The sequence below is a fragment of the Seriola aureovittata genome, chromosome 5 (genome assembly GCF_021018895.1).
Source record: "Seriola aureovittata isolate HTS-2021-v1 ecotype China chromosome 5, ASM2101889v1, whole genome shotgun sequence".
In the NCBI taxonomy this organism is placed as follows: domain Eukaryota; kingdom Metazoa; phylum Chordata; class Actinopteri; order Carangiformes; family Carangidae; genus Seriola; species Seriola aureovittata.
The window spans coordinates 10143049-10166291 of NC_079368.1; the positions used below are offsets into that span (position 1 = coordinate 10143049).

General features: G+C 41.1%; 1 long non-coding RNA gene across 1 annotated transcript; it reads right to left on the reverse strand.

The window, feature by feature from the left end:
* Positions 1–168: 168 nt before the first annotated feature.
* Positions 169–22428, reverse strand: LOC130169924 (uncharacterized). The gene is made up of 3 exons (XR_008827912.1): positions 22029–22428; positions 2953–3014; positions 169–494 (listed from the first exon to the last, which is right to left on the reverse strand). It is a non-coding gene; the product is annotated as an uncharacterized LOC130169924 (long non-coding RNA).
* Between the last annotated feature and the right edge of the window lie 815 nt (positions 22429–23243).

Below are 23243 nucleotides of genomic sequence, written 5' to 3' on the forward strand. Positions count from 1 at the left end.
TAAAAAATCAAGACACTTAAAAACATTTGAAATTATTGTATGTTAAATCAGTACTCTTACAAAGAAAACATCGACATGTTGCTTATACAATACAGCATGTTTTACTTTACAAGACAGCTTTCATAAGGCTTTGTGTGGCCTCACTTTTATTGCTTTTTTTTTTTATTGCGTGTTCAGTTTCTTCTCCATCTTTTTGTCCTCTTAGTACGTGTGTTTTTCTTCTTCTTCTCCTACATCTTCTTGTTCTTCAGCCGCTCAAATGTCTTGGGACTCAGTGTGGTTATTCTTGAGAAGGACAGGGGCTCGGAGGTGACGGTGGGGGGGGGGGCTGAAGACTTGGGGTGTATGCGGACCAGATGTCTGGGCTTTCAGGAGGCTGGGGAGGGGCAGCGAGAGAGGACGGCAGAGAAGTGGGGGGACATGGCTGTTCCGAATTACCCTGATCAATGGAAGTAGGGGGGAGAAGGAGGGGGAAGGGGGGGGGGCACTCACCACTGTAAAGAAAGGACACAGATTGTTAAAAATGAGACAAAAGAGAGTGACGGAAAGATCATGTAAAGGAGGGGACAGTCTTACTTGTGTCATTACGTTTTTTTCTAACTTTTTCTGCCTCACCGAAGGTCCATACAGGTGGAGGTAACACTGAACACTGTTTATTTTTCAGGGGATTGTGTTGATTGCAGTAAATATGGACAAAAAACAGCATCTTATTGTGTGTTAAAGACATTCAGAAACAGATCAAGTCTGTTTTCAGATTATGTATACAGTAATGACCTTCTGATAAGGTTTTTTTCACATAAGCTTTGAAGCTTGCGCATGATACAAATCGGGGGTTGGCATAAAGTGAAGGTATTCATTAGAGCAGTGTAGGATAGCAATAATGATCGCTTGATTTGCTTCTATAGACTGCCACCATTATTTCATTAGTGTGGCTTCAACAACAATAAAAGATCCTGAACTACAAGATGGTTGAGCTCAAGCTGAGGCCCCTGCAGATCAAGTGGTGGCTCTGTTCTGTGTTTTAATTAGGATTATATGTCCTCTTTAAAGGATTCCTTCTCTGAAGCCTTTCCCATTTAGAGCCCTATAGGGTTACACAAGATTAAAAGCACTTTTCCATCTTTAGCCTCTGATACATCTTTGAAATTGTGCGTGGTTGCCTTTCTCTGGAACACTTTATCTCCCCCTTGGAAGGACTGAGGGGTGAGAGGAGGGGTAAGGCGAGGTATGCAGGACTTGACTTTTTTTTTTTTTTTTTTTTTTAGTTGCCTCATTTGCTTTGTATTTACTTTTAAACATTTAATGACTACGATGTAGATGTTTGGCTGTGGCATTTTCATCTGTATCACTTTGATCGGATGTAAGGGAGTTTCACAATATGCATTATAGCTTTAACGCCACTTTTGATACAACGTGCCTGTGTCCAATCACAGAGATCTTCCCCCGTGACCTCTGACTTTTACTCCTGTGGGTAGAGAGACAGAGAAGGCATTGGTTTCAGTGGAGGGAGGGGTTCAGGCTCGCTGTCTCTTGCTGCAGACTGCTCAGTCCCCCACCCCCCTGCCCCCCCACCCCCCCTCCTTACATTTTTTTTTTTTGCTTCTTGAAACCAACTTTATTCTAAACACTTGAAAATCCTCCACATGTGCAAGCAATTAGGTTTCACGACTTGCTCTGGATGAGAGAGACCCACAGACATGCACAAGCACACACACACAAATGGCTAGGCTAGCACATGAAGACTGAGTGGACATGCACTCATTCAAACATGCAGGTACACACACATGAATGCATATATAGGCTTTACTAGGAATATATAATATACTGAAGAAAGTAACATGACATCATGTATTTGATAGATATTCTGCACACACATCGTACCTCAGCATGACCAACAGTTTACTTTTACTGCAACTAGAGAACTTATTGTTTATCCATGCCAATCCTTTCCAATTCCCCATATAAAATGCTTTTAATACCATCTCATGCTTAGCTTAAGCTGTAAACATTTGCTTTCCTGCATGTCTCCTCTTGCAATGATGTGTCAGCATCAGCAGAGGTTAGTGTTTGCATCTGAAACTATCCAGTATAAGAACACAACAACACAGCGGAAAACAATCATCTGCTAAACATAACTGTTCTCTGTTAGTTCCGGTGGAAGAATGTTCAGTGAAGTTCTGTTTGCAGGAACAAAAACGCAGAAAAGCAGGGCCACTGTTTTTTGGGTTTTTTTTTGCTCTTGACCCACATAACTATATTAAGCAAGGGACATCATTGTTGACTGTTACTTAATAAAGAAAGATCTTACTCTTTGTGAGACTAACTTAGTGAATCAGTCTTCAGTACGCACTTGCAAAAATAATATATAATGGCCTGTATTATCAATCTTTTTCCTGCATATATCCAGTCTGTAATAGATTAATTGTTCCTTCCAGGCTGTACTCAGCTATCTGTCAGAATGTTCTGGGTTCAAGTTAGGTTTACATCAAACTCAACCGCTGAAACAGTCACTGGGCCATTATACAAGTACAGTAATTGGACCCTGAGCCAAATTTTTTTTTTGGTGTGCTTACCTGAGCCAAAAACTCCACTGACACATTCAGTTGCATAAGCATGAAGCACTTCTTACCCCAAGAATTTACTGGATGAACAAAATACAAACTGGTGGAAAATATTCTGCTGCAATAGAAAAGACTGTAAAATATCTTCTAACCCTGCCCACTGCCTGGTGCACAGCTGGCCTACATGACGGCAGCTTAACCAACAGCATAGGCCTTATCAATTTTATTTCCATACTGCTGCTTGTTTTCTTATAGTGTACAAATAGATAAACCTTTAGAGTCACGGTCCTCGGGTTATGCCAAGCTTGTGCACGTACTGAAGCAGTATAGTTTGCGCTACAGCTGACAGTTGTAAATGTTCCACTTTTTGTTGTTTACAAAATAATATTACCGGCACATCAGGATATGGCAGTGCGTCCTCAAGCTGTTTCTGCTGAAGTCACAGATCTGCAGCTAATGAGCAAGAGATGAGACAAAAATGAAAACATGCAATGAGAAACAGTCTGTAAATGAAAAGTAGTGCAATTGTGAAAACGACTCTGGAGGAGAAAAGTGTTTTAGCTATAAAACAAATGTAGGAAAAATAAGCATGTGTAAACTGTCAAAAGATAGTTTTAGAAAACAGCAAGTGTTTTTTTTTTTTCATGAACCTTACTGACAATAAACATTTTAATCATTGGTAAAAGATTATCCGCACTACTCATCTTCATACAACTGTTCCTTGAACAAACATCCTTAGTTATGATTGTTTTACAACAGGCAAACAGACCCATTTCTAGCTGCTTGGCCATTAGAGAGCAGCAGCCTTTGTGAACGCACCACATTAACAACAATTAAGTTTATTTACCAACAGTCATTTGTATACCACAGGCTGATTCCTTAAGTGGCTGTCAGCTGGACATGTGGTTGTGGTCTAAGTGATTTTTATGTACTTTTACCTTTGTGTTGCAGAAAGCTGTGGTGCCGCACTTCGCCAAAATGACCAGCGAAGGACCAGCAGGTGGGTGGACTGATGAGCAGACGAGATGCTGCTGCTTTTACTCTTAATGACATTTGATGTTTTCTTGAACGGATTTCTGAATCTTTTTGTCTGAGCCGATTATGTCTGTGTTTGATGATGAGTGTGACATGTCACCTTATCAAGACTAAATGGCCAAAGATTCACTGAGGTAACATTGGTGTGATGTGGATAATCATTACATTAATGACACACATTCACATGGAGTGTAATTTAAAAGCAATTATGGGATCAGTAACCTTTTTAATCCAATCATCACCTAGAGTAGGCGCTGTGTGTCATGCTGTATCACCTGGCAAATGGAAACATTAATAAAATGTTAATCAATCACAGAGAGGGGGACTAAGCTGACAGGTAGGTCAGATAGAGTTAACATATTGATAGAGGCGTTGACTCTCTGGGCGAAGCTGGAGGTACGGAGGAGATTTTGTAGAAATATTACATTACACACATCTGCCCAGAATGTGTTCAGGCAGATTTTCCTACCAGTTTAATTCAATATACCTTACACAGTATTTTCCAAAAAGTGCCACACACCATATATAAATAGTAACACAGATGCATACACACACACACACACGCTTGCTCACTCAGACACAGGCCTCCAGTTTTGCCACGGGATGCTGTTTTCCAGCTGTTTAAAACCACGGCTCAAATTAGCTGCTCAGCCATTGGAAGGAAAGGCAGGCAGGATACCAGTAATTACCGTCTGATTGGTAGAGCGGCTGCAATTAGCAAGTTTGAGTCTTGAAGATTTGCATACATATAAAAAGCTGAGGGAGGGAAAATGCGGTTACTGTAAATACCCTTATAGTTCATTGGTCCACTCCGGGAGCTTGGGAAAATGAAAGATGGTGTAGCTGGACACCTGTGATGCATCAAATCTTAATCTCTACAGGGCAGGACAGTGATGGTCCCATGTGTTATATGCTATATTCAAGTTATGTCATGTATACGCTATGATTGTGTCATCACAGCCAAACCAAGCCAGACATGACACAGATATCGTCCATTAAAAGCAGTGCGGAGGAATCTATTTGCTCCCTGTACAGTATCTGTGCGCTTCCACCCCAGCAGCACTGAGGAGAGTCTCAGCAGTGGTCCTCCCTTATCATAGCACATTTAACAGGGGGCTAATCCAATCAGGTGGGATAACAGGGTTGCTCTCTGTGAGTGGAGGAGGATCAGGCGAGTGCTCCTCTGCTTCCCATTAGTGAGTGTCTCTCCAGCCGGGCCTATCCTAATCCCATTTCCCCATCTAAAGCCTTAACCCAAACAAGCACACAGGACAATAATCTCCGGTCACACTCCTGTCGGCTGCCCCGGGCCCGCTGATGCTGCTAATGGACGGCTAGCCAGAGAGATGCCAAGAGACTGCAAGGGGGGGGGACTAGATGTGGTTTGTTCAGCCAAGGACCCACAACATCCACAGCCTTCTCTTTGTTTACAACTCCTCCATTGTTTTTCTCTTTTTGTCTTCAGTAATATTGTATATCTGTTGCTGGTTTGTGTTTCCTCTGCACTACCAAACACATTTAACCACAGAGAAAATCTGGTCTTTGCAGAGATCATTTTTCAATTGAGCGTGTCAACAGAATTGTTTTCATAAATACATTTGATTATAAATAACCATACTCATTGCCATGAGAGCTGTAGAAACTACAATGTGAAGTTAAAGGAATTGGTACAGATTTGTGGCATGGTCAGGAAAGTCGTTTGATTTTTTTTCAGATTTGAGACAAAGGAAAAAAAGACAGAGAGAGAGAAATACTGGGAAAGGTGGGGGGGGGGGGGTGGGTTTGGCTCTGTATCCCCGTCTTTCTGTCCCTGTTGACGGCACATGTGCCCCAGATGCAGGGTCCCGATCCAAACCCATGCTCATCCAGACGCCACCCCGAGTGTCTCAGATCACTTACACACTCTCCAAGGACCTTGGAAAAAACTGCCTCATCCACATTTCTCATTTCTTTTGGTTTCCATAAGAAAAATGTAACCCCAACTTCCTAATGAATTCCAACTGAAATATGGTTGGTGCAACAGCATGTACCTCAAACAAGACTTTTCAGCTCAGCATTTTCATGTTCCATATGGAAGATATTAGTTTCCCCTTATGCCATTGCACAAATTTGAGCATTCTGTTTCATTTTCTAGGGATAAGGTGGAAAAACTAACGAAGAAGTAGGAAATCAAATAAACAGTGCAACTTTTATTTTTGGACATTTGCTCATTTGCCCATTTTGGATAAACCTCAGAGTATCAGTATAACTCTTGGCCCTCATCACCTTCATCTTTACCTATTTTCTTTATCCACCCCCACTTTACTATCTTCAGCCAGTTGAATGAATTACTAAATGTTAAAGGTGCTCTTTGTGTGTGTGTGTGTGTGTGTGTGTGTGTGTGTGTGTGTGTGTGTGTGTGTGTGTGTGTGTGTGTGTGTGTGTGTGTGTGTGTGTGTGTGTGTACACAGCTGGCAGCTGTGCCAGATCACAGCTATTAGACTAAATCAATTATGAAGCTGATTTTTTTCCCCTCATACCTGAATCCAGTGGATGCTCACTTTATCTTATTTGAAGGAAGAATTATGTTTGAAAGTTGAACATTATTGAGTCTTCAGCAATTTTTTATTGGCTCAGTTTGAAGCAACTCGGTATGTGTACATTTATTGCCAAGGAAGTAGTATGGCGTTCCTATCCTGCAGTGAAAAGTAAAGGAGTTGACATAGAGATTGCTAGATGGGTGATACTGTGAAACCAGAGACCTGGTTTTGCATATGATAAACACATTTATGACCTAGTTTGCATGTATGAATGAGCTCTCAAATGTAAATGACAAAATAGGGCATTTGTCAATGTATTCCAAAATGACATATGTTTGGTTAAGGTTGGTTGGTTAAGATTTGTCAATTTAAAAACTTTGTTAAAGGGGCTATTTGTAAGTTTTCTTTGCTGCTGCATGTGGCTTCTTGCTCAGAGCAGGTTGTGGTAATTGTCGCTTGACAAGAGCTTCGGCCATCGATGCGTTTACATGTGTAGAGGTTATAATACTCCCTTTGAGCAGCGTTATGTGTTGATGGCAGATTGGAGGCTACAGTGAGTCGCTATCAGAAAGTGATGAGATGGGCCGGGGCTAGCTGGTTAGAGTGGTAACTTCAGTAGAAGAAAAGCCGTGACAGAGACCAGAGTTAACGTTGTTGTTGCTTGTCACTGCTGGATACAGCACTTGGTGAGTAGATGGATGAAGATTGATGCTGAACTTGCAATGTTTCTTCTAGACTGATATAAGTAAAAAGCTGTTGTTGATGTTAACGTTGGCTATGTACCAATACCAAAAGTTACAAATAGCTCCTTTAAGGTTGGGCAAAGAGTGTGACCGTGGTTGTACAGAATCAGGATTTCCATGGTAAAAGAAGCAGGAAGTTAAATTGATGTGTATGCGAGCAACTGCCTAACCCTACACACAAACACAAAGCTTAACTCACTTGTATTTTCAGGAGCTTTCAATTGCATCTCACAATCTTCCTCAGCAGATGAGGTTGTCACTATATGACAAAACTGTACGTTTAAAAATACAGTGTGAGTTTAAACATGCAAGGAGGCATAAATTTGTTTCAAGTTGAGCAAAACATCTACGCATCCTGGGGCTTTAAGAAAGAGAGAGACAAGAGCAGAGAGAGATAACAGACAGAACTAGAGTTTATGGTGAGTTCAGTCAGAGGTTGAGCTCGACACGAGCAGACAAGCGCACTCCCACAGAAACGGTCAGTACATCCATTGCTAGCCAGCTTACAGCTAATAAACACAAACCGTCCAACAATGAACAGATGAATATTGTCATTGCTTTCTGTCTGAATACAGCTTAAGAATGGAACTGCAGTCATGTGAAGACAGGCAGTTGTTACACATGGGGCGAGATCAGCCTATCTGTTCAAAGATGGTCTTTGCCAATGGACATGAATGGTCTGAAAGCTAGTATGTGCACTTTGACATTTTGGTAAAACTACTGTTTTCTAGCTCAGTAGTGAACGTTAGCTCTCAGTGATGAATTTAGGTCTAATATTCATTTGACATATTGCAAGTCCGGGGAAAAATGGCTAGATGTTTGGCTCTCGTCAAGAGCCACTTGATTCTCTGAGCTCTTTACTTTCATGCTGGAGTGAAGTAGCTGTAATGGCTTGTTTGAGCTTGTGTACTGGGATGGGTTGACACAATAGTTTAGTATATTGGGTGCTGAAGAGCCATTGGTAAAGTCTCAGTGGGATTAGCACCAGCAACCCTTGATTCAGTGGTAATATCAAAACTGTTGCTCAGAGGAGCTTTAATCAACACTAAGAATGTTGGAGAAGCTTATGGTCTCAATTAGGCACATCTCTCTGAATCATCCCTCAAATCTCCATGATAATTTTGTCAACTAGAGATGACTGCTGTTGTTAATTTACTTAGCATCGGCTAATGACTGCATGGCAAAAAGCTTGCTGTGTTACTGGCAAGCTAAATAGTACAAGTCTACTTGAGGAAAAAAAAAGAATCATCAAAATTATTCTAAATTGTTCCAAAATTGTTGACAGCTGTGGAATGTGGTAGTAGGAGAAAAAGTTCAGCCATGTAAATCATCAGTGGCAATCAGGTTTTCAGTCATGTCACAAAGTATTGCCTTAGTTTACTCACCAGTTTCACTTCAGTGTTCAGCACAGGCAGAAATTCATTTTAAAACACCCCAGAGCCACCAGTTTATTCACCAACAACTGCCTCAATTATCCATTATGTATCTCATCTGGCAACAGCAGTTAGCACTCTGTCCACCCACATGTAAACCAGTTTAAAGGCCACAGCAATCAATCAGGTGGTTAAAGTAACAGATGAGTTTGGGCCATGGAGTCTACCAGGTGGATTTGTACAAAGCTGTAAGGTAGTGCTGCCTTAGAGCCTGAACTCAGGGCAAGAAAGTCTGAAGGACAGTATGTGCAAGGTGTTTGGGGAGACACACTGCTGTAGTTTTCAGGATGGTTGCTTTGTATTTGCTTTGTATACTGGCACAGCTACTTCTTTAATTTTGCTCAAACTTTTTTTTTTTTTTTTTGTACACATATCAAGAAGACTAAAAGTCCAAAGCCATGCCAGTGTCTCTTGTGGTGCTTTGAGCCAAATGCAAACATCAGCATGCCAAAGATTAGTTCCAGCCTCAACCCTTAAACAGAGAAATATCAGAAATATATTTTAAAACTAAAATCTCATTCATAACCTGGCAAGTCACCGTAACGATAAAATTAATATGCCGTATCATCTCAGTCCGCAGTTCCTCTTCCCAGGTTTTGCCTTTTACTAACACCTGTATTCATCTGTCTGAGTTTCCTACCCTGCGTGATTATTTTACAAAGCCTTTGTTGTTGTGACTACCTATAAATGGAGAGAAGACATGTACTCTAACAGAACTTTTTCACTGACTCCACCACAAGTTGAGGGGTCAGCTTGGTTTCCAAATGAGTGGGTTGTCTTTGTCATAGATACTATAATAAGATTAGATGTTAAGTAAATTAATTTATGAACCCTAATCAGTTTCTGGCATAAAACCTTGTTGTTACATATTTGCTGACGGTCTCAGTAAATAGCCTACGGTAACTATCTTTATTATCCAGCCAGCTTGGCATAGCTGTAAGTTTGACTTGGCTCGTGACCTCAGGGAAAACATCACTCATAGCTGTGGGTGAGTTATCGTTGACTTTCGAATGATGGCGGTACAAATATCGTATCCAGCTATTTTCAAGCCAGCGACACTGAAGCATCTGTTCTTATGCTGACAATCTGTCTTGGCTGAACATCAGACAGACAGGCAGCCATGTGATTGTTGTCAAATATCACTCCAATAGAAATGCCCAGCAACCACAGTGGCAATGCTACAGCATTAGTGGTCTAACATCTCTGCTCTGCTATCTTGGGTGTGTGCCGACACATATTTGCAACGTTTCTTGCTGAAATTAAGGGTTATAAAGATGACCACTCATTTATTTTCCATCCTGCTACCGTATTTAATTTTACATTGATGTAACCTGCGGGAATTCTGAATGCACTGACTACTCCCTGACCTGTGAAAGTGTTGTCTGTTTGTCAAAGAGTTTCAGAAGAAGTCTTGAACTACATATATATATATATATATATATATACACACACACATACACCTCACAAGCTGTGTAGGCCTGTGAGATCATCAGCCTAATTGATGTACCTGAGCAATCAGATGGCACACCAGCTATTTATCTGCTGTTGTTTCCTTGTCACATCTGCCTGCTCCTGATGATGGTTTTAAAGTAAAACCCAAAGCTTGAGAAAACTGCCACCATGCCTCGGGCCGACTCTAATAAGTTTTGAATATCAGTGGATCTCCTGGTATATAGTGTATGACTGTGCTACTGTGCTACTTAGCGGAAAAAATAGGTCCCCATGGGAAACTGTTATGATTTTAAAAAATAGCTACGCTACCCAAAAGCTAAATGTAGTTCAGCACACGTAGTGCCACTACTCCCAAACACTGTTTATCCTCTGCTTATATAAATGCTCATCTTCTGTGTATGGCATTTTCAAATATCAAACTTTTACTCAAAATAGTATGTATATGAAATAACACTTGGCATTTCATGGTTGGGAAGTCTCGTCATCTCCAACTGTTAAGGAACTGCTTTTGCCAACAGACCGGTTTGGGGCCTGTGGATCAGTTTCCTGATGCTCCCCTTTCAAAATATACACAGTGGTCTCAATGGAGGCGGCACTGTACGCATGAGGGCAGAGAGAGAAAATGATGGGGGGGGGGTTGATGGAGGAGGAGAGTTTGGCCCTGGAAGTCTCCACCTGGTGGGGTGGTTGAGGGCCAGCAAGGAGCCCCCACAGTACACAAAGCTTGCCTTGTGTGAGATAAGCAGCGGGCACTGGGAGGGCCCAAGGCACTATTTTCACAATCAGAGCCAGTTTGTTTTCTTTAGGCCTCAGAGCCTAAGCCTGTCAGGAGAACAGCATGCTGGCAGGGCTGGAGGTTGTCTTGGGTAGCACCGTTAGGGGAGAGAGGGGGTCTCCTACAGGGTGGGCTAGGGGTTTCAGGGGCTCCTCAACATTTACCTCTTAATTTACTTTATTTGTTTACTTAACTGATCCCTTACTAGACAGATTTCCAGTTTGACTTGAACATGTACCTGATGCTTCAGTGTTAAAATCCTTACTGTATGACATAGTTATAAAAAAAGCTTTATATTCTTATTTTAAACAAATAATATGAGAATTATATACTAAGTTCAAGAAATCTGTATAATGCCTATGAAACTTTTAAGAATATACTCATCAAACCTTCTGTATAATAATTACACTAAAACTTTAAAAGCAGCTCTAGTGCTGCAACAATAACGTATCAATATTCAGATTTTTGGTTCAAAAGTGAGTTTTAGGGCATGTTGGTTAATGCTCTAATAGATGCTGCACATATTTTCATCTAACCTCCACCATGCAAACTCCACTGCTAATGTTTCTGTTTCTTTTCTTTTTTTTTCTTTTGGCAATAAACTTGTGGTGTAATATTATGAGTGTTTATAGAGAAAAGCCACAGTGTAAAAGACTCAGAGTTATAAGAATGTTTCCTTGGTAAAGACTAGTTGGAAAATGATACTAAAACTTAATTAGAAACAGTTGCTTTACTGTTTTGAAGATGAGATGCCTAGAGCAAGTATTGTGAGACGACTAGGTTTACCCAGAATTAAAAAAAGAAGAAGAAAAAAGAGAAGAGAAGTAATATTCAAGGAAAAGAGATTTTTCATAAAAAAAAGTGGCTACAGTTATGGAACCGCACTATGAAGCCATTGCCATGATTATTTTGAGTGCTTATCTGATTTTAAGTTAATTTCTCATTAGGTACTAGTGGCGTATAAGGAATGCTCCAAACCTTGTGTTGGGATTATTTAAAAGTGGTTTCTCTGCAGGCAGATTTCATGATTTTTCTCCCCATTCCACAGTGTGTCTTGGCCCATCAGAAGAGGTTGGCCGCCAGGACTCCTCTCAGCTCGCTCCCTGAAGACCCCTGGCTCCACAGAAACAGGAAATGGTAATAGTATTGCAGTGCTTTTCCTCCCCCCTATCTGTATCCCCATTTCTCTCTCTCTCTCTCTCTCTCTCTCTCACTCTCTCTCTGAATGAACAAAAAACAGACGTGTAATAACATATATGTGTGGAAAAATGGCCCTAGACCATAAAATAAACCATAGGGTACACATTGTGTTTTTTCACTTTCTTCAAATATAAAAAAAAAATGCTTTTACTATATGCCATATAATCAATCAATTAAACACAGTTTTGTTTTGTTTTTTAAATCCTGAGTTTGATGTACGTACGTCTACCCAGTAGTTTCCACCAGCACAGAATTGGAAAAATCTGATTTTTGTTTCTTGCTGTCAGGCAGTGCAGCGGATTGGAAAGTTGCTTCGCATATTTAGTTTGTTCTCGGTAGCAGTCGTCAAGCAGAGGGTCAGTTGTGTCTGTTTGCACCACAGACTTGCGCGGTCTCTCCACAGGTGGATGACCCTCTCCACCCCACCTCCCCCACCTCTTCCACCCCCACCCTGCCTCCAAGTGTTTATGAGTCACTTCACCCCTGGCCAAGCATGTGGTGAAGCCACCCAGCTCCAGTCATATCAATGGGATCTGCTAACTAGCCCCCATGGACGCTGCCAGGTTTTTATAGTAAATCGTGGAGCAAAACCACAATTGACTAAAAAGAGATAGGCTTGCTCTGACTTCACAGCATTTTGCGGTCTACATTTCCCTTTGAGTTTTTTTTTTTTTTTCTTTAGAGTTCTTTGCCTTCTCTTTTTTCCTTTCATCCTAATTTAATATGCAGCTGGATCCACCATTCCTCCTAATAGTTTTCTTTGTTTTAGCCTTTTAAAAACAGCGTTTTATCGTTTCAGCTTTCCATTGGAAGATTTATTTTTCATGAAAGCCTTAATGTGTTCAAGAAGTCCCAAAGTTAGCTGCCTTAATGGTGCGGCTGCAAAAAACCTTCAGACATTTTGTCCTACAGCACGGTCTTATAGGCTGTTGTCCACACCTTTAGCGTATCCAGCTAAATATGATCACCATACGCCATTTTTCTTTTAGAGAGGTTGCAGTGAAGGCACAAGATAACCCCTGTGGAGCACAGATGTGGATGGCTCAAGCCAAAAGCACCAGTTCTCTTTGCCAAAATACAACCATAAAAATCTGCCTGCAATAAGTAACCATGAAACCAAAATGCCTCTTTTCCTATAACAGAACTGTGGGATCTGCCCCATCAACCGTGAACCTGAGTTACACAGGGGAACTCGAGGGGAGTGCTGAGGCCTGACTGGGCTGAAAACCATCTGGGAGGCTGAGTTTATACTGGACAAAGAAATCTGCACACAGAAGTCGTAAAACATAGCGTATACTTGCACACAGATTCTTACAGGGACATTCAGTTTTGTGAGGCGTACATCCCACACAGGTGCCATCTGTAAATACAGACACAGTACATAACATTCTTGTAACCTTTCCTCAGACCACACCTTACACTGATATCCATTTTTGGCATTCCAAAACACATAAGTGTAGTGCAGAGTGTTGCTGCCAAGGGTTTCTCAGTCCAGTGCCCAACTCCACAGCTCTCAGCCTGGGCAGAGGAGGGAAAAGTACTGGGCGTCTGTTCTTGTTCCCAGGATTGGATTCACTGCACTGCACTTTACCCCTGTGGCTACTCTCAAAATGCCTGTTAGGTGCTTGGCAGAACTGCAACATTTTCATTTTCATCTTATGTCTGTTCAACGTAGTGATGGATCAGACAAATACCTGCTCAGAGCTGTGTGTATATGTTAATGTACAGTTTTTCTTATATTTTAGATGTAGTGGCTTGACTGTTTTTATTTTATTCATCAACTACACTTTAAAGGAAAAAATTGCAAACAGTTAAAAGCAGCATTATCGAACGTCTTGTTGATGAACGCGTTTCCTGATGCAGAGCATACTGTAATTGATTGTAAAGTGTGGTACAACGAAATGGACCAGTAAAACGATGGCTTTCCAAAAGTAATTTTCAAAACCAACTGACTAACTTAACCCCCTGAGGTCGATGGATGTTTCTATTAATATCCCCGCGATAGTACAGAGTAGAAATATGGTTTAAATGTTGTTAGAATCTGTAGACTGTCCACTTTCCCTTACATATTCTTGCGAGATCATATGTGACTCATAGCCTATAAAATTTGGTTAAATTAGAGTCACAGACAACATTACGACTCAGTGATATCACAATATTTAATTTTAGGCATTTGTCCATTTGTTATCCATTTATCTACTATTTTACTCATATATTGCACTATTTTTATGAGCCTGTTGACTTTGGTAGACCCATTTCAAGCACCAAAATAATTCATAAAATGTTTTCACAAAATTTTTGAAGAATTTCAAAAGCTAAGCTTCAAGTTTTAAGCATTTGGGCCAAATGATCTCTTTGCACATGAAGTGCTCTACGACAAAAAGGGGCCTCATTATAGAAAGAGCTGAGATTGTTCTGAAAACTGTGATACAAAACACTTGGGTATTATGTTATATGCAAGTACCCTTTCAAAGGTGAATTTAAGAAATAATGTAGAAAATCGAGAAAATGCCCTTAGACCTCAGAGGGTTTTAAAATGTATTGCCATTGGCAAAAAAAAACCCCAAAAAAAACATTTTACATAAATCCTTTTGAATTTGGTGGAGAGAACACAAAGCACTATTGTTATATGCTACTTTCAGGTAGACGAATTTGAACTTTTTGAACACTTTGTGTAATTTCATGTACAGACAACATAAAACACTATTTTATTTCATTTGTTAATGTTTAATGGATATGAATGAATGAAGATTTTACACCATAGATTCACATCTTAACACATCTTCAGTGAGGGAAACCTGAATGGAACATTTTGTCTTTATGTAATAATATGCTAATTCTCTTAGTGCATTGAGGTTGGCATAGTGAGGCCTTCATAGAGTTCGCTGCTATAGCAACACACACTCCACCTTCTCAGGTCTCTCCTCTCTTTCTGTCTCTGACACACACCACAGACACACACACACACACACACACACACACACACACAGTGTTGCTGTGCGGCAGTTTACTCATGTAATGTGACCTGGAGGGGTGCCAAGGAGCCCAGGGAAGGTCCGTGGCCTGAGGCCTGCCGACACCTCTCCCCAGCCCTGTTGAAATGTTTATTTATAACTCTCTTCCAGCTCCACCTCCCCCTGTCGTCTGCCAGCCGCCATGCCAATCCAAACACACTAGGCCTCTCCAGACTGATCCAGAGCATGATTTCAGAAAGAAGAGAACCCTTTCCCCTCTTTTTCCCCCTTCTCGTGCCCAACTCTCCCACCCTTTCCTCCCTCCCTCTCCCTCTGTCTCAGTGTGTCTTCCAAAGAGTAACGCTCAGGGAGAGGAGAACTGAGTAGAGACAGAAGGGAGAGGAAAGGAAAGGGAGGGAGGGATGGATGGATTGAAGAAAAGAGGGAGGGGGCAGAGGTGTACTCCATCCAGCATGGGCTGCTAAATTGGTTTCAGAGCAGCAGTTGGACTCCGGGGATGCACGGCACACACTGCCGACTAGCTGTGTTTGCTTTTGTGGGGTGTAGGAAATCTGATCTCCATCCATGTAGCCAACCCACATCCCACATCCCACCCATCACTACCACCAAGAATGAAAGGAGCTATGAGGACAGTCACCCTAAAACAGGTATCATTGATACTCTAGTAATAAGAATAACAAACATTAAACCCGAGTGTGGAAAAGTCCATATTTCACTAAAATGCTGAATGGTTACATCATATCACATGAACCATCTTTGTTACAGGCAGGAAGTCACATGTGTGTGGAAGGTTGGATGACATGTTAAGTCCCTGGTGGGCCCAAGGCGGAAGGCTCTCTAAATAGGTTTAATTGGGCCAGGCCTAACAGTGCCATGCAGTCACTGCCAGACAGACACAGGGCTACAGGGAAAAGCAGAGCACCCAAGAGACCTCAGGCGCTGTGTCCCTGTATCTGACTTGGTGCTGCTGTGTGGCTCATTTGGTATACTCACAGTTTAAGGACACACTGCTTACACATGGCTATGTCCAAGGGAGCTGTGCCAAATTACCAATACCAGTTGTTTATCTAAAAAACATGCTCATACAGCAGAGCTATGATTGGTTTGTTGCCCAAGGCATAACTCGAGCTCTCAAAAGTGGGAATTGTTTACCTCCTTGTGCCTGTGTGTGTTTGTGTGCTTGTTTATGTGTCTCTGTTTATGCGTAAGTGCATTTGTCTGCATGCCTTAGCATAGGCATCTTGGTAACAGCCTTCTCCAGTACAGCCACCAAGGTCTGTTACATCCCCTGCAGCAAATGGTAAAATGTAGATCAGCCATAACAAAACTGAAATGTGTACCATATTATTTGCACTCGATAAATGAAGCTAGTGTCTGATGAATAATATATGATGTGTCAAATATTTATTCAATCAACAAAAATGAAAAAGCAGGAACATGAAGACAGACATATATATGTGTAAAATATACTGTGTATGTATGTATATATATATATATATATATATATATATATATATATACACACACAGTATATTGTAATAGACAGCAGTACAATTAAAGCAGTCATCCTCAAGACAGAGAAGGGACTTAATGTGGTGTTAAGGCCACAGTGCTGCTTTGATGCGCAAGCCACTTTCATCTAAATTTGTGCGTGTGTCTTGTTTCTGTCTCGCTCTTTCACACATATTATACATACAGAAACACACACACACACACACACGCACACACCCACACCCACAACCACATGCAAAAATATACCCGTGTTCAGGGCAGATACTCATTTCTCTCTCAGACAGTTTGCTTGCCTTGCATCCGAATGGACTTGTCTTACATCGCATGTGTATATGATGACAAATCCAACATTTAATTTACTCTGCCTTTTTGCAGCGCGCACCAACTTCTTTTATTTAATAAATGATCATGCTTTAAAAGCAGCCAAGTGTTGAGTGAACCGCTACACACACTAAAACACCTTCTGTTAGAGCAAATGGTTGCGTGCGAGGTTTGTGTGTTCGCGAGCATCCAAGTATGAGTGTGCGTACATTCAGCGAGTTGATTTGAGTTGAGTGTGCGGTTGTGGGTTCCTGTGTGTGCATTTGTGTGTTTATACTCTTGTTTGTGTGTTTGTCATGAGTAAGTCCTGGGGGAACGTGGTCTCCACAGTAACCGTCTCTCTTGGTGGTCCATCATTAATAGTCAGTCTGATGTTGATGATTTAGCTTCAGTTAAAAAAAAAAAAAAAAAAGGGCGTAGTCAGATCAAGTGAAATCCCATAAAATCATTTAACTACGCAGCATAATAAACAGCTTGACAAGTAAATAAATAATCAGTGAATCAAGAGGTCAGTTAGAGCAACCTTTTTTCAGGCTGTCTTGTCTATGTGTGTGTGTGTGTGTGCGTGCGTGCGTGCGTTCACGTATTTGGTGTTTGTTTTTCCTCTTTGTCTCATCTCTCCCCCCACCTCTCTTGAGTGAAGAGAAATTGAGAAACCAATCTAAAATCCATCAGGACTTCCCTGCCCACAATCCCCTCACCCCCAACTCCTCCTACCCCCCACCTACCCAGCACCCAACACGCCCACAACCCCCCCCACTCCTGTTTTTTGTGTTGCAAGCGTCTGGAAATTGGATGAGATGTTCGTTTAGCGGGCAGCTGGTCTGGGGCCGATATGAATTGCGTTTCCCCACGCCAGAAAAGGTCAAGCCCCCTCGCCTTGACGGAGTGCATCGGCCTATTGAGTGGCGCTTTAGTCCATTTACCAACAGCCAATGGCAAGGCGGCAGAGGGGAGCGAGGGAAGCACAGCACTCTGTGTAGAAGAGAGAAAAGAATGGCAGCACGTCAGATATAAATTCATTGTTTCTCATCACCCAGCTGGGGCAGGAATGGCTGGGAGTGATTGCTGGGATGGGGGAAGTGAGGTAGGAATATTACTGTCTGAGTAGGCAGTGTCTGTGTGAGAGAAGAGATGAGCACCCCTCTTTCCCCACCACTGGCTCCACATTCAGCCTCGCTACCCAGCATTTTGAAAAACGTTGTTTAGAGCTTACATTACCTGTGAAACACCCAAATGAAAATCAAATGACGTGGCCTCCATGAGAATTCGCTCAATAGAGTGAGCGTTCAAAGGAAAATAAAATAGGTTGGTGCCCCTCACGTCAAACCTCCAGAAGTATATCTTTATATTTAAAGAGAAGAGGAAATGATGCCACAGTGCAGTTGATGCCTTTGTTAAAAGAAAGAATATATTCCAAAAGCTAAAAATAGAGACAGTTAATAGGTTGGTTATGTGCTGAAAACAGACACCTCAACGGTACACATACAAGTACGCCTCAGGGCTCCTATCTCTCTCTGTCGCTCCCTCTCTGACTCTCATACATGCATACAGGAAAAAGGCTGCTGTCCCTTTAATTTTCCTCCCTGCGGTTCTGGGGGAGTTAAGGCAAAGCAATTAAAACAAAGGCATATTTAACATGGGGTTAATGATTGGCTGACCCTGCAGTCAGCACAGTGACAATATCTTAATTATTGAGAAACCTAAAGTCATTACGCCTACGAATGGCCTGAGGAGCGTCTCTATTGATCGGGATCCAGTCCCATTACAGGCCCAGCCTGGACCAATGAAGCCCCCCATTATAGACAGTCTCTTTTCTCTCTCTCTCTCTCTCTCTCTCTCTCTCTCTCTCTGTCTCTGTCTCTCTCTCTCTCTCTCTCTCTCTCCTTCTCTGTGCTGGTCTCTGTCTTTCTTTCTCTCCTGCTCCCTCTCTCCTTCTCTGTGTCTCACGGCAAGCTATTGGATGTGGTGAACGGTGAGACAAGAGCCAGACGAGGCTTGTGGGCTTTATTGCTTTCTAAAAAATTCATAACCAAGCCTGACATTTTTGCTGAGAAATGATTATTTTCCTCCCTCCCTCAATCTACTTTCCTTTATGGTCCTTCTCATTTTTTTGGTTTAAGTGGCAGAAGTGTTAAAAATCAAGCACTAACAGGATTGATCAGTTCTCCTGACTTATATGAGGTGAGAAACCTTCAGTGCAATCCTGTGGCTTGTGTATTTTAATACTTGCACAACTGGACACTTGTATTATATCATCCCTACAATTTCAAACAAGGGCTTGATGTTTTACCACAGCAATGCATGTGTCAATATTGCACACACTTCATTTAAAATTTACAGATTTCTTTGTGCTTTTTGTCACTTCACCCACAGGTGCTGGCCTTACTGTGTGTTTCATTCTGAGGAACTGCATCTCCTCACTTCCACTTCTTGCTGATGGCAGGAAACTGGTGAGACTGGACACCTAGTCCTCCTATCAGAGCCTTTATTATGAAGACCAGACTGCTGATTTTAGAGGTAAATGGTATGGTGTTGAAAATATGAATGAAATTGATGCTTATTTGAAAAGTGATACCTGATAATCATATAAACACATTATTAATCACTGTAAACATGCACTTAAACTAGGGATGATACACTGAAAAAAGCATTATAATGGTCCTCTTCACACTTAGAGATAGTGTTAAACTAAGTCGGAAGCATCAGATTTAATCCAATGTAACCACTGGAATTAGGAAAGAACTTTCCTTAACAAAGGAAATAGCTATTATGTCATCAATCTGCGTATTTAATAACTTAGATTGCATAATGTGGAAATATAGCTAAACATGGAAAATGACATGTCATAGCTATGTCATCACATTAACTCATTAGCTATGACAAATGGCTTTTAGATCGCTTTCAGATTTATTTTTTAATTAAAAATATTATTTCAACAGGAAGAAAAGAAGAGCTTTTAAGATGCTCATATTTCATTTGACTCCTATGGTAAATTACAATGCTGCGTGGATTATTTTATATACACTTATAGTCTGGACATTTCATCTGTTATATAATTCTGAAAGAAGATTTTAAGTCACCGATGCTTAATGTTTTGTGACAGCAGTTATAATGCATCAATAAGCATTATGAGCTCTTATAAGCCTGGTCATAGCACAATATGAGTGTCTTCATCGTGAGCTGTTGCTTGGTAGCCATAGTAACCATAAAGATTTGTTATCTGACATTACCTTTTAGTGCCACTGATTTTCATGCGTCATATGCGTCTGCCTTGGGGATTTATGGATAAATTGAACATCAATGTAATGACGATGATTATTTTAGAGATATAATGATAAAATTACAAATGTCTGCACCACCCTTGCACCACTGTAACAGTTTGGTGGTATTACTGAACATGTTAGTGACACTATAAAATCACAACAGATGTTTAATAGATACTTTTTATGCTGTTGCAAATAACAAAACTTTTTCTTGCTTTTGACTGAGTGATTTTTTTATATTCAAAAGGCTTTTTAAGTTTGGTTGTTTGACAGGGGGAAAAAAAACTCCTTAAAACTTTTGTTTTTGCTTTACTTGTCAAAACAGGAAAAAAGCCTCTCACACCCTTTTCACTCTAAACCCTTAATATATGAAAGATAAAGACAGGTGTATACACTGTACACATGCATGCAAGCTCATGTACACAAACGTTCGCTTGTTGATTGATTGTGCACGGCACCCATTTATCTAATAACCCTTTCATTTGACTGCTGTGAGGCACAGCCCAATCCAATCTCTAATGGGAGCCCAGTGAGTAGGACTCGGTGTCATGATGTGTGTTTTATGATAAATATAGAAGCCAGACAACTTCTCCACTGTCACACTGCTTCCTCCTCTTGTGGCCCCAGAGTGAAGCAGCATGGGGAGAGCTGAGATGTAATTACCCAATCAGTGTGTGCCATCCTTATTAAAACACTACTAACAGTGCTCCATTATTGAAATACCCCCCACCGGACTCTTCTTAATTCATTAAATAAATTAGCACCAGCGCCTTTAATAATTCATAGAATGATGTCTACGTTTTTTCTCCCCCGCAGAGGGTAACTATGACAAAAAGCATGGACTTAAAGGCAAGGACTGTAAGATAATACTGAACAGAGTGGCTGGTTATGAGGAGAGTGTGAATGACTCTCATGAATTAGAAAAAATAAAAACACAGGTCTATTGATCTATTGATGATTGGAAATCAGCTATTCTCTTTAGCAGATTCTGACTGCATTTTAAAATCATAGGTTCATTTATTATTTTTTTGTTATTGGCTGTTGATGACATTTAGTCTTTTATTTCTGTTTCATGGATATCAGTGTAGAAACATTACAGATGAAGTTTGGATGAAGCTATACCTACTACGCTAGCTCATAAGAAGCGGTGCACATCTTCCAAAAAGCACACCTTTTACTTTTTCCCACTTGGCTTCCTGTCTGTCTCCTGTGTCCCTCTCATTTGTGTTGCATTAATGTGCTAATGAGAATATCCTTGAGCTAGAGAGAGAAGCTAAAAGACAAATAAAGCGAGGAGTCAGACGAGGGATCTCGCTGTGTCTCTACGTATCTTTAATTGACACATCTGCATCCCTGAAATATTTACCGCCTCTGACGATGGTGCGGCGACGCGTGGCGATCAACGCTGTGTTGCCGATGGTGATGTCGACATGTGATTGTGTTATTGATGCTATTAGCATTGTACCCACTCCGGGTGACGATCTAGATTTATCCAGCTCTTTAGATTAGTTGTTGTGTTTTGCAATGTGATTGTCCAAAAAATTTCTTTTCTTTTCTTTTCCTTTCCTTTTTTTAAAAAAATCCTCTTTCCTCTTTTGACTGAAGGAGTAAGGGGTGTCATGTGACTTAGGTCCATGGCTTGATCACAGTTACATAGAGCAGGCCTACACTTTAGACAGCTATGCCACACTCTTGTTTCAAGACTAATTGAAATATGTGAAGACATGTTTTTTTTCCTATATGCAAATTGTTTTCTAATCATATTGTTTTTTTTTTCTTTTTCCCATGTGATTTCTTCAGTGTATGGCACATACAACATCCAACCATGGAATAAAGAACACCGTGGTGTGATTTTCTTTATGGTGAGACTCTCGGCTGTCAGCGAGTGTTGTGGTTGATGAAAGTGAAGATCTAAGGTGTGTATGGTTTGCCACGAATTTAGGACGGAGGAGAGATTCCATGTCTGGATTTCTACACACACACACACACACACACACCATCACCATCATCATCATCATCATCATCATCATCACATCATGAAAAAATGTATAGAAGTGGATTGTTGTTGTGTGGATGTTTGTATCAAAGGAGAGTGTGCATGTTTGTGAGTATGCATGAGTTTACACTGAACATGTGTTTATGTGAGTGTGTGCTACATGTTTGTGTGTTCACTGTGCTTTATATATATATGTGTGTGTGTGTGTGTGTGTGTGTGTGTGTGTGTGTGTGTGCGCACCATGCCTGTCGGGATGTGGCGGCCCTCTCAGCCATGTCAGGGACAGCTTCGTTGAGGGTGGCAGCCGGGGAAAATGATGATGATGAAATTAAAATTCTGCGCCCGGCAGAAGGGGCTGCCGCGATTTCACTGGCGGCTGTGCGCATCGATCTGTTCCAGCATTTGACTTTCAACCATGACAAAACTGTGGGCAAATTAATTGTTCTCCAGGATATTAGGCATCAGAGTCCATTAATCCTCTCTGGAGCGCCACGCCGCATGAATACTAATTGTCTTTCCAGGCAGCCGTCTCATCCCCTTGCTCCCTTCTCTCTTTCGCCTCTCTTTTTTTCCCCTCCTTATCCCTCTTCTTCCCTAACTCTTCTCTTTGCAAATATTCTCTTCTCTGTTGTTTCTTTACTCTCCCCCCCCCTTGCTTGTTTCTGTTCCAAATCTGTTTTTTTCCCTTTGTCTCTGTTGGTTTTATATTCCAGCCTCCCTCTTAAAAACAACTGACAACAAACCTGCTGTTGTTTTATCTGTGAGCCTTTTCACAGCTAAGTGAAAAAAACGGATAAGAATTTATTTCCCGAGAACAATCAAGTGATATGCAGCAGGAACATTATGTTCATATTATTGATTAAATTTTTGGCTTGACAATAGCAAAGAAAGCGCGACCTAAAAAAGGTGATGATTAGGAAACATGCAGAAAATAGTCTGTCAAGGCACTGGAATGGGTTTTTGAATTATACAGTATCTTTCTGTATATTTCATCTATATTACTTTGCCCAGATAAGATTGTGCTAATGGTCTAATATTAGTCTCTATAAGCATCAGCATGGCATTTGAGAGAGGGAGAAAAAAATAGCCCCCAACACCAATTATGTAAGATATTAACACATTAGTCGGTGCGAGATCTAATTGGATGGCAGCCCTGTGCACCATGACAACAATCACCTAGACCCTGTTTATCTCGTAATTGATAGTCTGGAGCTTAAGCAGTAGAGGCATCAAAAATTCATACAGCACAGTGAGGACTGGCCCTTCCTTTCAGACCACACATTGATTGGTTTTTATTTTCCTCCCTCTAACCAGGGTAATTTTTAGAGTTTTGGGACGAGCCTCTGATATTGACGTTTTGCTGTGTTTTGATAGATGGCCAGTGGGCTGTGGCAGTAATAGTGTAAGTTATCTGACATTCAGGCAGGCAGGGTCATGGGTCCAGACACAATATAT